Raw genomic sequence first — 12,204 nt, forward strand, 5'->3', positions numbered from 1 at the left:
GAAGAAGGTTTAGAAAGCTCAGTGGAGCAGCCCAGCACCCAGGCAGCGGGTGCAGGGTGCCTCTTTCCCGGGCGAGGAGCTGCGATATGTCCCTCCTGCTCACCAGAGAGCAAATGTTGAATTTTCCCCTGCCAGCCCAGGGGAAGTCCTTTGGCACTGCACAGACCTCAGCAAGGGGTCCAAGCAAACTTCCGTGCCAGAGGAACTGTGATTATCCCCTCTGGGAAACACTAACTCACTTGCAAGGCCCTGATAATGTTCCATGGACCTTGAGCTGTAGCCGTTATTCTCACAATCGTGAAAGCAAAGCACTTAATGCAGCTATTGGGTAAAGTCAGAAAATGTTGAACTGTATTTGCCGCTCTTTCTTGTTCTTGCTGTGGAGCATTTTTTTCTCATGCATATGTTGTTTCCTTCCCCTCCCTCTTCTGCCCTTCCCCAATCTCTGTCCTTCCCTTCCCTGTCTCTTCCCCCCTCCCCCTCTCCTCCCAGCTGTTACAACTAGCACTGTCGAATCCTTCAGGCTTTGGCTGTCGAATCCATGCAATTATGAATGTCCCATTTCCTGTAGTAAACACACGGACGTAACCGCAGCCGGTGTGGAACGTCCCGACCTTCACTGGCCCCAAAAGCCCCGTGTCGGCCATTTGCTGGGTCCCTTCGCTGCCCCCGGGATCGCCCCTTCCCCAGAGCTGCCCGGGGCGCGGCCACGCACCCCAGATGGCGAAGCCTTTCTGCCCGGCGCTCCTGGCGCCGCGGGGCCTGCCCCGTCCCCGGCGCGGGGCACCGCTGTGCCGCGCACGCCGCCGCCGGAGCCCCCAGGCCCGCACGGCGTGGGAGGCCCCGCCGAGGCACCCGGGCCTCACGGCGCGGCCGGGCTCCCGCGGTGCCGCTCGGCCTCGGCCCCGCGCCGGCCTCGGGCTGCGTGATGAAGTCCGTTCGCTCTTCTCCGTCTTGTTGCTGCCCCGGACCGGAGCTAACATTCTCTCTCATTGCCTCTCTTCCTGCTCTCCATCTGCATGTCCGCGCTGCTCTGTCTAGAACCGCCTCTGGCCTCCGGAGGGTGGGCGAGTTGTGTAAGTGAGCATGTTCTCATCCCATAGCAAACTCACCTCGTCTCCCCACGCCCGTGCCGGTCCCGCTCCCCGCTCTCTCGCCTCCCCGGCTGGCCGAGAGCGGGCAGCGGCGCTTGCTCTGGCATGTGAGTGTCCCCCTCCCGCCCTGGCGTGCCCCGGTAGCATGTCCGTGTCCCTGTGCTGTGATGTTGTGTGCTGCTGCTCGTAGGTGACGACTGAGGAAATTCCCTCGGGCTTCCATGGGATTCATACCGTGGCCCGGACGAGACCGTGTGCCCCCGTCGCAGCTGCCCGGGGGACATCCAGCAGGGGCAGGGGCAGGGCCCCCTTGGCGGGGGGGACCCCAGCAAGGGCGGGGCTGAGCTGGCCGCCGCCCCAGGAGGCGACATCCCCTTCCTGAGCCCCAGCAGCTCCCCCACCCCGTGCCCTTGATGCACAAGGCTCCCCCCCCCCGCGGGGCCGTGACCTCCCAGTCGTGGGGTGTCCCTGCGTCACCTTCTGGAGCAAAAATCCCGTGAGACAGAGGGGCTCTTGCTCCCCCGTCATGTAGCCGTCGCAGGCTGGGCTTGGGCTGACCGGGGGAGGGGGGGCCTGGAAGAGACCAGCGGGGCAGTGCTGCCTTCTGGCAGGCACCCCAGAGCTGCGGGAGCTCCAGCCTGGTGACCCACGGCGCCTGGCTTACGGTGTCCCCAGGGAGGTCACTGTTGGCACAAATACCTGAGACAGCTGTAGGGAAATCAGGGTACAGAAGACTGAGCCCCCTTCTCCCAAACTGGTTAATGACTGCCGCTGGAGGAGTCCTTGCTGGCAGAGCTCCTTGGTCCACGACCCCAGCAGGTCTCCGTGTCCTTGCTGGCAGAGCTCCTTGGCCATGTCCCCAGCAGGTCTCAGTTGCTCCCGGAGCTGCTGGAATCCCTTCGCAAGCCCGTGGCTGATGAGCCGCCTGCATTCAGCAGGCTGGACCAGGCAGTGAGACCCTGCGAGAGGCCATTCCTGTCTGCACGAGGTCCCTTGGGCCGAGCGGCAGGATCCCTCTCCCTCACCAGGAGGTGACCCGCAGGCCTGGGTGGGCACTGGAGGGCTTGAGCTGTGGCACGTGCCCCTGGTCCGGGTGTCCACCAGGCGAATTTCCCCGGTGTGCATGGCCAGCTGTGTGGTCTTGGTTGTGCTTCTTCTGTGTTTGTCTGTCTGTCCTGTTTTTTTACCCGTAGTGTGTATGAAACTAGCTACCTACATCTGTGTCGCTTCCACGTGTGAACGCAACCCCAGAGCCTATGCAGGGCTCCGGGCAGTCTCATGTTTGATTTTACTTGTCATTTTCTGCCAAGCGGTGAATTCCCGAGTCTGCATCCCCTTCCCGGTGCCCAGCTGGACAGGGCCGGTCCCGGGAGAGCAGAACAGCAGCGCTAGGAAACTCCTCTTGCCCGATGCCCTGCACCCCCGCTGGGCTGGCGGTGGCTGCCGTACCGCGTTCCAGACAGCCGTGCGGATGCCTTCCCCAGGGATCGGCTCTGCTCCAGTCCCAGGCTGTAACACACGGCTGGTTTAAGCAGAGGTGTGGGAGACTCCGAAGCCGTCTGGCCCACTTCAGTCCTTCTGGTGGAGCAAAAGGTTGTAGAGCCCCTAGGTCTGGCCGGGGACGGAGCGCTGCTCTGGCTAGAGCTGGGCGGAGAGGTTCCTGCCTCAGGTTCTGCACAGCAAATCTTGCTTCGTCTGCCTGTGGTCAGCGGTGGGAGGGTCCTCATGTCATCGCATATGCCCGTGTCTTCATGCATTCAGTCCTGTTGCTGGTGTCGCAGAGCGTCTGAGTGTTCAGGGTTGCACCCAGGGGAGATCTGCCGCCCGTGTTAGCACCGCAGGCACGTGGCTCATGCCTCAGCCTTGTGCTGCCTGGCACAGGACAGGGCGAATTTAGCCTGCTCAGTCTGTCTTCTGCCCACACGTCGTTAGGACGCTTGCCCAGCAGCCCCAGTGGCAGCACCAGCTGGTCCGAAAGCGTTCAGGGATGATGGCTGGCCGCGCTGAATGGGAGCCGGCTCGTCCCCGTTCCGCTGAGCCGGCGTTTCAGACAATGGCAGTGCCTGCTCCCGTCCAGCACCATCTGACTGACCGTGATTGTCAGCTGATGTTTCCTCTCTGTTGCACAGCCCTGTTTGTGTGAAGGCTTTGGACATTGTTTCGCCCGCGCCCAGCATCCCTGCCCAACTCTGAGCGTGAGCTGCGGCCACCTTGCCCGCCCCGCCAGCCCTGAGCACAGCCCTGACGAGGGGCCTGATGCTGCAGACGGGGCTGTGGCTCCGCTCCAGCGGGGTGAGCGTGAATGCATCAGAGCCTTGGCCGGTGCTTTCCTGTGGGCTGCAGCCCCGTGCCCGTGCTCAGGGTGCGGCAGCGGGCTGCGTGCCCGCCACGCTCCCCACCGCTCCCTGCACCCTTGCCAGGAGCCGTGCTCAGCGTGCGAGCGGGCTGCATAAACACGAGCAGGAGAGGGGAGCAGCAGGCACTGCCTCTGCCCAGGGCCCGTCACGAGTGGCATTATGCCCATTTGCTGCCTGAAGAGGTTAGGGGTTAGGGTTAGCTGCTGTCTTGGTCCAAAAGGATCAGCGATGAACCTGGATATGCAATCCATGCTGGGTTTCACAGCTGCCTGCTTAGCTGAGCGCCTTTGACATTTTCTTAGCAAAGGTTTTTGCATTTAATTCCCTGGAAGGGAGGGGTGCTGTAAACCCAGGGTATTTTTAGGGCGCACAAGCGAGGAGACTCAATTCTACAACAGGTCTAAGGCACCATCAGTTCAGATGCACCAGTGCTTGCTGCTGGCTAGAGGCACGGGGTTAGCTCTGTGTACGTAATTAGCTGTCTTCTGACCCTGTAGATTAACCTTCTGTGTGATCACAGTTAAAACACTGATGGGCCAGCTTCCCCTCTCATTAGTTTCACAAAGGGTCAGGCATTCCCTGCAGACTGTGGTCGTTTTCCCCTGCAACAAAATTTGTCACCTAAAATGTAAAGCTTCAGACCTGCTTTCCCCCGCGCGTGGTGGAGCTCAGGCTCCGGGACACGGGCACGAGCCTGCGCGAGCCACGGCGAGGGGGTGCTCGGCCGCGTGCCCAGCCCAGCGCTGGCACCGGGCAGAAAGCAGAGCCCGTAACCCAGGCTCAGGTTTTAGTGGTCGGTGAGATTCACAAGGTGAGCTGGGTCTGAAGGAAAGCGATGAAACACCTCGACTGAACCCTCCGTGTCCAGCCAGCCGCGGTGCCTCTGCCCTGCCCGAGCCCTGGTACCGTCCTGGGCCTCCAGCGCAGCAAGAGGCAAGCCCAGGGTTTTTCAAGCAACACACACTGCTCTCTTCTCGCCCGTAGCACTCGCAGTAAGCACCATGCAGGCCGCGTGAAGCCGTGTTGCCCGGCTCTCCCACGTACGCTCCAGTGCAGGGCACGCAGTGCTGTGCCAGGGCTTCACATGGCCTGCATGGTGCCCACCGTCAGGGCTGCCGGGAGAAGGATGCTCCGTCCTGGCCCTCAGGGTTCAGTGCTGGGAACTGGGAACTGAAAAACAGACACAAACGTGCCCTCCCCCAGCTCATCTGAGACCAGCAAGGAACAATAAATAGGAGACCAGCAAGGACCAATAAATAGGAAGAGTCCCGAGTCCTTCTTTTCTGGGCACTTTTTGGACAAGGACCTCACTTCTGAGCCTTTAGGTGCTACCAGGGGCCCGGTAAATGACAGCTCCGCGTCCAATGCTACAGCTCTGCCAGCAGCTTTAACCTTCCCGTGATCTGTGCAGAGGCTGCTGAGCACAGAGGCACTCTGCTCCGGGTCAGGCTCCTGAGTGTGAGCCAGGAGCCCAGGAGAAGATAGGACAGGCTGTTCTGACCCCGAAGACAGGTCCTGCTGAAGTTTGGAGGACGGTGCGGTGAGCTAGGAAGGTCAATTAGTCTTCTGAGGTCAGGGGAAAATGCTCTACCAGTGGACAGCACGAATGACTACTGCTCTGGCTGCAGAAGTGTGATCAGAGAGAAGAGGGAAATGATGGCGTGAGAGAGAAAAAAAAGGCAGTTTTGAAACAGGAAGGAGGCATTACATTGAGAAGCCACAAAAGGGAATATACCTCCAGGGTTTTCATGGCTGGCTCGCTTTTTCCCAAATCCAGCCTCTGTATTTTATTGGGATAATGTCTTACACACAGTTTGGGGGAGAAAAAAAAATAAAACCCAGCAAAAGTGCAATTTGCTCTCATCTGACCATGACAGGCTGATAGGGGAACTCTCCATAAGAAAGGCAACGCGTCCGTAGAAGGGCCTGGGGCAGTGGACAGTTCACGGGTGAATGCCGTCCTTTCAGCATCACACCAGGTCAGGACTTGGTCTTCCGTTGCACCTTGCACTGCAACAAAACCCAAAGCCTCAGAGCAGCAGCTTCATCCTTCCGTTATCCAGGCACCAGCTGGGGTTCCCCGTCTTGTCCTCCCCCCAACACACACAGACACGCACACACACACTCTGCTTCCCCACGTCAGCTCAAGGAAAAGTCACGAGCTCTTGGCTCCTTTTCCATCGGTTGCACACCTGCAGGGGTGGGCCGTATTCCCATGCGGAGGAATTCATGTAGAGTGAAGAAGAGAAAAACTGTTACTCGTTACGAGATGGTAAACGAATAGTAGCAGAAGCAACGGTTTCATCAGTGATACCATCCAGTTGCTTAGATCTTCAGCTTTGTCCTCCCATGATGAGGTAAAACAGTGACAATTGCCATGGCTTTCTGGAGTGGATTTTTCTTACTCTTTTTAAAGTGATTAGACAAGAATCCGGCAGATCATTCGTTAAACCTAGCACAGCTTCCTCCAGGTCAGAGGTGCTTCTCAGGTGAGAAGAGCTTCAGGCCCCACCGCTTGTCTCTTCGGGCATTTCCCCGAGGTGCACCCAGAGCTGCCTGCTGTGCTTTGAAGGCATCCAGAGCTGGAACGGACGGGCCTTCCCTTGTTGCTTCAGCGGGGTCCACATCACCTTCCAGCCTGACACGCGTGCCTTATTTTCCATTCATGTCTGCTTGCCTTGGCTTCCACGGACTTGTTCGTTTTCCTGTCCCCGCCAGACTGCACAGAGTGTTCCATAGTCGGTGTTTTCTGTGCGCGATGGTGGTCCCTGACCACGGGCAAGTCCCTTGCTGATCGTGCTCTGCGACGCGCCAGGCCAGCTGAGCCGGCTGTGCAGGTCAGACCAGGGTTCGCCCCGTGCTGCCGGGATCTGCTGCGGTGGGTCCCGGCTCTCCTGACAGCTGACTGTAACACGCACAGGCTGCTTCCAGCACCCGCCCCAGCCAGAAAGTCTCCCCGGTGCTGCCCTTGCAGTGTGGCCGTAGCAGCTCGGCCCAGCAGCAGTTCAGGAGTTGCCGCCCTGTGCTACGGCATGTAGGAAGTCACGGCTTAAGTGACTTTGTATGTTACTCCGTTTTTTAAAAGTAATTGTCTACAGCTGTACTGTAAAGCATTCCCCCACTTGTAACTCCTGTGCTCGCGGAGCTTCTGGCCACATCACTGCACTACTGTCCTGCAGTCCTAAGCGTGTTCTACAAACTTTGCTGGTCCTCTGTGATCTGGCATTAGGGTTTATTAAAAACTTGCATTGTTAAATGAGGGTCTCTTGCTGAACATCCGAACGGCAGCAGAGAGCTGGCCTGATTCACACCGTTGGTTGCTACATGTTCACTTGCTGCTTGAGCTGTAGGAATCAGCTTTCCCATCTCTTTGTCATCCCCGGAGTCAAGGAGGATGCTGAGTCTGTGCTAGTTCTTGGACTTCGTCCCTTGTCTGCTCTTGCAATAAGCAGAAGGAAGTCAGATCCTAAGCAGACTGAGGAAATCCAGAAGAACTTCACTTCTTAGATGTAGAAACTAAAATCTCTCCCCTCCTTTTTCTGTAAAAAGAAAAGGTTTGCATTGTACCATGGCGTGACATGGATGCGGGAGACACTGGCTCTAACTAGTCCCCGGTGGAGGGAAGCGTCAGTGGTACACGTGCCTTCAGGCAGGGAGTTTGTCCTCTGCAGACTGTTCCATTGCCCTGGGTATCTTCCACTTTGTCAGTGTTGGCAGGTCTGCGCTCATCTGGGGACTGAAGTCTTGGTGTGCTGCCCGCATGGTGGCCGAGCACCTCCAGCAATGTGTGAGGGACGCTTTGGGTTCCTTTGCATTCCCCTCGCCAGACAGAAAATTACAAGCGGCTTGTTCGTGGTTTGTGATCAGCGGTTAGACACCGCGATGAGACTTGAGCTGAACGCGGCATGCTCTGACTCTGAAGACTCTTGGCTCGAGGGAGCTGTGTTTGTTCCACACTCGACGCTCCTCAGGAAGGCCACTCCTGGGCAGGCAAGCTCGTGCTCTCCTGCCAGCTGCCCCGTCTCAGGAGCAAAGTCAGCAGCCCTTGTTCCAGGCTGCGGTTCAGGAGCTGGGCATCGGAGGCATAGGAGAGGGACTATTAATATTGAGGAATTCTTTCAGAGCAAGAAGTAAGACTTTGGTCTGGACACGTTTTACAGAGAAAAAATACCAGCAATGAAGAGTAGAAGCAGCTTGTCAGTTTTCATTGTGGGAAAAGCTTAATAGCAGACAGGTATTTTGTAGTAGGGTCCCACTTCATTTCATAGATTTATTAATTGTATGAAAACCACTGTCATTAATGAGAATTCATGATTTGCAGAAAACGTGAAGTTTTGAGGGACATTGAACTTGGAGAGGACAGTGAAGAGCTAGAGGGAAACTAGCCAAGCTAAATGAGTGACCTGCATGATAGCAGAGAAAGTTCAGTGCTAACAAATGTAAAGAGAAGGGCAGCTGAGGGCAACAGCTAAATTCTGCAGGCCAAAGAGCATGGTCCCCATGAATTGTGGCCGTCTGATGCTGGCAATGTTCCCGATGCTTGCAGTGTTCTCTGCACCATAGGCAGTGAGGAGTGAAAGCTGATACCGAAATGGTGGGGGCTGGCAGGGAAAGTCGGGCACTGATGGTGCTGCAGGAATATGTTGCTGTTTGCTTGCTGCGTGTGCAGCAGAGGAGGCTGAGGACGCTGGCTGAAAGGTCTGGAGGAAGGTCCATAGGAAGGTCTGTCAACTCAAGCACTCTGCATAAAGCTCTGCCGCGGGGCGGCCCAGCAAAAGGAAGGACTCGTCAGAATGGGCTTTCTCATGGGGCATTTCATTGCTTTCTCATGGGGACATTTGCTGTTGGCTGGTCGCAGGTCCGTGCTGGTCCCCCGCAGTCTGAATTCACAGACTCACAGAATGGCTGAGGTGGGAAGGGACCTCTGGGGATCATCTGGTCCTCCCCCTGCTCAAGCAGGGCCACCTAGGCAGACCAGCATGCCCAGGACAGGTTCTTAATGTCTCCAAGGATGGGGACTCCACCACCTCTCTGGGCAACCTGTGCCAGTGCTCGGTCACCCTCACAGCGAACAAGGGATTTCGTATGTTCAGGTGGAGTTTCCTGTGTTTCAGTCTGTGCCCAACGCCTCTTGTCCTGTCATGGGCTCTGAGAAGAGTCTGGCTCCATCTTCTTTACTCCCCCCGTCAGGTATTTATACACGCTGATGAGGTGCCCTTGAACCTTCTCTTCGCCAGGCTGAACGGTCCCAGCTCTCTCAGTCTCTGCTCCTCTCTCAGATGCTCCAATACCTTAATCATCTTTGTGACCCTTCACTGGACTCTCTCCAGTAAGTCCCTGTTTCTGTTGTACTGGGGAACCCAGTACTGGACACAGTGCTCCAGGTGTGCTCCATCAGTGCTGGGCAGAGAGGAAGGATCACCTCCCTCGACCTGCTGGCAACGCTGTCCCTAATGCAGCCCAGGACACCGACAGCCTTTTTTACTGCAGGGGCACGTTGCTGGCTCATGTTCAACTTGGTGTCTATCAGCACCCCAGGTCCTTCTCTGCAAAGCTGCCTTCCAGCTGGTGAGCCCCCAGCATGTACTGGTGGGTGGGGTTGTTCCCACCTTCTCAGGTGCAGGTCTTTGCATTTCCCTTTGTTGAACTTTGTGAGATTGCTCTTGGCCCATTCCTCCAGTCGGGGACGCTCTGAGGGGCAGCACACCCATTTGGTGTATCAGCCACTCCGTTTTGTGTCATCTGCACGCTTGCTGAGGATACCCTCTGCCCCATCGTCCAGGTAATTAATGAAGACATTAAGAGGTATTGGCCCCAATACCAGGCCCAGGGGGTTGTGTACACCACAAGTCACTGGCCTCCAGCTGGACTTCGTGCCACTGACCACAGCCCTTAGAGCCCGGCAGTTCAGCCCGTTCCCAACCAACCTCACCTTCCACTTGTCCTGTGCGTGCTCCACCAGTTTGTCAGTGAGGATGCTACGGGAGACGCTTTGAAAGCCTTGCGAAGTCAAGATAAACAAAATCCATTGCTCACCGCTCACCCAGCAACCTAGTCCTTTGGCCGTAGAAGGCTGCCAGGTTGGTCAGGCGTGACTCCCCTTCGTAAAGGCATGCTGTCTACTCCCAACCACTTTCTTGTCCTCAGTATGTTTGGAAATGGTTTCCAGGATGATTTACTCCATTGTCTTCCCAGGGACTGATGTGAGGCTGGCCAGCCTGTCGTTCCCTGGTCCTCCTCCTTGAAGACAGGAGTTCCTGTGGTGGTACGGCAACTGCTTTGCTGAGCACCTGGACGGTGGCTGCAAGCCAAGACAGGCATCAAGAGCGGGCTGGCCCTTGCCAAATATTAGGCTTAGACTAAGCAAGTTGGTTGCCGTAACAACTCAATAGGAAGGAAAAGAAGAGGGATTGCCTTCTGGATGCTGAGCTTCCTCCTTGTTGATGGCCGAGGGAGCTGAGCCCCGGCAGATACCCCCGTGAGCCTCCTTCTGCCCGAGTGCCTCATGGCTCACCTTACCCACCACATCGCAGGGTGTCTGGAAGGCTTTCCAGCCTGGTGCCATACGGGCTGTTTTCCCAAACGCCAAGTTAACAGGTTATCCACTTGATCTCTTTTGGCACTCTTACTGGCCACCTTCCTGAAGGGAACAGACCTGCAGTCTGGTCCAAAGGAGCCATCCTCCTCAGAAAAGGGGTAAGGAGGTGCCCTACTTCTGAGTTCTTCCCAAAATGCGTACCTTTCCAATGGAGATGTCATTGGGGCAGAATCTGAAGATTTGGGAAGTTTACCCAGGATTCCTAGGCAGGTGGCACGCTAGTCTGAACTGCTGCACCGCCACTGCAGCGGTGCTGTTTCATGCGTGGAGGTACAAGTTGGTTATACTGTGCCTGTGCAGTGCATCGGTTGCTGTTGGAAAACGTCAGCTTTATGGCTCATGGACAATGCAGTTGCTGTGCCTCTTCATAAAGTCTCTGACCCCTGCGAAAGCCCTTTGGGGAAACATTAGACTAGTTGCACACATTCAACACTGCTGAGCTGTCTGTGCATTGCAAGTCCGACTTGTGCCAAGAACACAAGAGCTGTGCCTGAGGTAACCCATCTTTGCAGACCGTGATCCATAGGACCAAGCTGCCCAATTTGTAGGACTTCATGCATGAGCGCTGCCCATAGGTTCTGCATTTATTTCTGCTCAGGAGACTCCATACAGAAGGTAGCATCCCTTAGAGTTACAAAATTGAACCGTTCTCTCCTGGTTTGCTCATTCTTGTGTTCATCTGAAGAGGAACTCTTCCAGTGCTTCTTCAGCATCATCAGGCCCTCCAGATGCTGATGGAGTTACTGCATTGCCTTCAGGAGGGACAGTACATGGGGTACAATTAAGCCCCTCATTTGTATCAGTTTTGCACGTGTTCCTTCTCAGCATCCCTTTGTTTGTCTACTGTGAAAGAGAAGAATTCAAAAGTGCCAGATTTATCTTCCCTAATGAAAGTGCTGACTGCACTAGTAGAGCCCTAAGGAAAATGACAGCAGGAAATTAGATCGCCTTCAGTAAAAAACCTTGTTCTCAATAGTTCTTCAGATAAGCCTCACGCGCTGCTGGGCACCCTCTTCCCTGTGGGCTTTCTTTGTGGGGACAAGCCTATGCTCTCTTTGGATTCTTTTGCTGAGAGCCAGGAACAAATTTCTTGCTGAAATTCAGTAGTTAAGGAAGAGCAGCAGGTTGGCAAATGGGCCCTGAGAACAGCTCATCAATCTCCCGGTAACGCAGCCCTGCCTGCCGCTGGCGCCGCGCACGCTGTTGGAGCGGGGTGGCTGCAGTGCTGCCGCTCGTCCTGGGGCTTCGCTGTCCGGGCAGAGCATCCAGCGCTGGGGAGAGAAGGGCTTTCCTGGCTCCTTCGTGACAAGGCTTTGCTTGGCCTTCTGGTCAACGGACTTCCTCGAGGTTCGGTGAAGAAGCGTATTTCCTTCCAGCTTTTGAAACAGGCCCGTACCCCTTCACCAGCCGTCCACCAAAAGAGAACTCATCTGAACGGAGCCGTCAGCCGGAGCTGGGGTGCAGGCAGGGGACGGGAAGTGCTGCTTTCCCCTGGACACCGTCCTCACTTGCAGAGCAGCATGCGAGAGCGTCCAGCTCGTGCCAGGGAGTTCACGTCCTGTGTGGCGGTTGTGTTATTTCCATGGTGACGTGTAGCGCAAGTGCTTCTGATTTTTGTTTTGGGGGCTATCCAGAGAGACTTTCTTTCCTTTCTGTACTCCTGCCCTTTGTCCTCCCTTTTCAGGGACAGTTCTCATGAGACAATTCTGGAAGACAAAAATCCTTTCAAAATGAGAACTGTAGAGGTGTCATGTCATCTGGGCGTGCACCATTCTAGGCAGGAAGCCTCAAAGTGTCCGCCTGCATTTCCAGCAAAGAGAGAGAGGATTAGTCTCCAACCCTGGCGAACAAGCACAGCCTGGCCATGGTCACAGGTAGCGCCGAGCTCTGCGTCAGAGCCTTTGGGTGCATCGAGCACGGATGAAGAATCACGAGAGCAGTCTCGTGTCTCACTCATCAGTTAGCGAAGGTTTTTCATCACAGGAGGCCTTCATGCAGTTCTAATGAAAAGCAATGGAGACGCTTTTGAAGGCCGGTATGAAAACACCTGGAAGCCAAGAGCAGCAACACAAAGGGCTTGCTGAGCAAAAGCGAAGCATTTCTCTTTGGAGTGATTAGAAGTGTGTTACCTCTGTTGCTGAATCTGTCCTCGCCT

General features: G+C 56.0%; 1 protein-coding gene across 2 annotated transcripts in view; it reads left to right on the forward strand.

The window, feature by feature from the left end:
* SHANK3 (SH3 and multiple ankyrin repeat domains 3) overlaps positions 1-12,204 on the forward strand; it is a 372,706-nt gene that overhangs the window by 349,394 nt on the left and 11,108 nt on the right. The window lies entirely within an intron of this gene.

The sequence above is a fragment of the Mycteria americana genome, chromosome 1, assembly GCF_035582795.1.
Source record: "Mycteria americana isolate JAX WOST 10 ecotype Jacksonville Zoo and Gardens chromosome 1, USCA_MyAme_1.0, whole genome shotgun sequence".
NCBI classification, from domain to species: Eukaryota; Metazoa; Chordata; class Aves; order Ciconiiformes; family Ciconiidae; genus Mycteria; species Mycteria americana.